The sequence below is a fragment of the Cherax quadricarinatus genome, chromosome 41 (assembly GCF_038502225.1).
Source record: "Cherax quadricarinatus isolate ZL_2023a chromosome 41, ASM3850222v1, whole genome shotgun sequence".
Classification (NCBI taxonomy): Eukaryota; Metazoa; Arthropoda; class Malacostraca; order Decapoda; family Parastacidae; genus Cherax; species Cherax quadricarinatus.
Window position 1 is genome coordinate 11,402,790 of NC_091332.1, and position 2,500 is coordinate 11,405,289.

At 36.7% G+C, this 2,500-nt stretch overlaps 1 protein-coding gene across 4 annotated transcripts in view; it reads right to left on the reverse strand.

Annotated features, from left to right (window-relative positions):
- Ranbp16 (Ran-binding protein 16) overlaps positions 1-2,500 on the reverse strand; it is a 170,089-nt gene that overhangs the window by 109,395 nt on the left and 58,194 nt on the right. The window lies entirely within an intron of this gene.

A 2,500-nucleotide genomic window follows, 5' to 3' on the forward strand; every position in this document is an offset into this window, starting at 1 on the left:
CATGAAAAGAATGACATGTAGAACACAACAAGTAAATAAGATGGAAAACTTATTGCTTGAGTGGACTGAACAAAAAACAAAGAAAGGGGCACCACTTAATTTCATCTTAATTAGGGAAAAGGCCTTACAGTTCTTTAAAGCAGTGTGTGATAAGGAAGGCAGGCCTGAAAAAGAGTGTATGTTTAGCAGAGGCTGGTTCCACAACTTTAAGTTGCATAATAAGTTACATAATAAGTTTTCTGGTGAAACTACTCCAGCTGATCATACAGCAACAAGTTATTTCCCTGTTTAATTGCAGAAAATTATTTCCAAGGGAGGCTACGACCCACATCAAGCATTTAATGCTGATGAGAAGTGTTTTTTGGAAGAATATGCCAACAAGAACTTACATCAGTCAGCAAGAGAAAAGTGCACTGGGCTTCAAGGCAGAGCTCAATGCACAGATACAAGGGAGCCAGATAACAGAAGAACCAGAAGAAAAACAGTTAACCCTTTTGCTGTCGAGACCCTTCCTCACAAACTTGATCTCACTATCGAAGAATTAAAAAAAAAAAATCTTGTTTAATGATGGAGAATCTTTTCCCGATGGTAATGAGACCAAAAGTATGAAATTTAATGGAAAACATAAAATTACGCTCTCGCGAAGTTAGCGGTCTTGGCGATATTTACGCACTGGCAATTTTGCCCACTTTGAGCCCTATTTTTAGCCAATTCCATTGTTCCAGTCAACCAAACTCATAGCTATTTCGCTAGAAGTCCTTTTGTTGTATCGACTGAGTACAAGAAACCACCCATTTCCCGATTTTAACTACCCAATAAAGTGATTAAAAATTGGTAATTTGGCCAATTTCATACACAATTAAAGGAAGGCCAATTTCAAAATCGAGTCCAGAATTAACAATGCAAACATTCCTAGCACTAAAATAACATTTTCTCTGTTCATTAGTCATGTCTCCAGGCCCCTTTTATATTACATTTGATTTCCATTTTGAATTTATATTCACACAAAAAATAGAAGACTTACTCTTATACATACTACTGCATTATTGTAAAAATGGTATAAATAATATCAGCACATTTGTGAAAGCATATTAGACCCACTAGTTGATGTGTATTGGGCACATGACATGACTTGTTTGCTCTTGAACATCAGCAAAAATTTAACATTTCTGCAACTTCAAGCTCAATTTCAAAGTACTCTTAGTCCGTAAACCACTCAAAATCATCTTTAGTTCTGTAATATACGTATCTTCCATTCTATCTAACGAGACCAAGAAAATGAGAATACACCGCAGTCGCAGTTTTACACGAAAACCTGCAGCACTGTGTGCTGCAGGATTTTTTTTATACTGCACACACTGACCACTCATGCCCATTCTCGCATATGTAGGCCTACCAGGTTTCTCCTGCAAGACTGGAAGTCGCTAGAATTTTGGCATACTATTATGGGAGAGAGACTGGCTTGCAAGTCATAAATATTATGGGACCAACAATGAAAGGGTTAATGTTGCCGCAGTTACGTGAGCAGTCCCATGTTGCTGCTAAACTAGCAGACTATCAATGAAGAGGACCCTGACAAATTTAGCAGTGCTTTCAAATGGGGTCTAGAGCAGCTAATGATGCCTTACTGTCAGCTGTATAATGTACTGCAGGGTAAAAGAACCTAGAGATCCACTAGAGAATTTATACACACTCCAATATAACCATCGACTTTAGTACCAGAACCTCAACCATCCACTTCTGACGACAATCAACAACCATCCACCTCAGCCCAGTAGGGCCACACCATGCATCTCCACTCTCTTCACAATCACTGACATACACCAGCAACCACAATTTAAGGTAAATATTATTTCTGTTGCATTTGTAGTCTTAAGCAACAAAAATAACATTATCATTTTTATTTTCGTAAGATCTGGATGTCTAAAAAAAAAGTTGTTTGGCTCTTTTGGGGGTCCCAGGATTGTAACCCTATTTTTCCCACAAGTTCTTCAGTTTATCTAACACAGATTTACATAACACGGCTTCTTCAGGAACGTATCTACTGTGAAATATAACGGTCTACTGTATACATAATTCAAGATTTTTGAAGAGAGAAAGATTCTTTTCAGCCCCTAGAACTTCACAGTGTTCACATATCCCTTATCCAAGCGTCATTTAATTCTTCCCTCAAGGGACTCGTGCATTATAACACCATAAAGACCACATATTTACAAACTTTCAATACTACTCCCAAGTTTTCATACACCTTTTAATTATTTAATTTGGTCTGGTTACATTCTACCTCTCACAACTTTTTTTTTTTTAGTACCTTTCATCCTAATTCCACCTACATATCAAACAACTTCTTCCAATAAAAACTACAAATCATCACTCTAGTGATGATCACATGAATTGCAAATCATCACTCCAGTGATGATTTGCAATTTATGTTATTTATAACAGTCATCATTAGTGTGGAGTTCCCATAATTAACATTTATATTAAAAATTTATGAAGA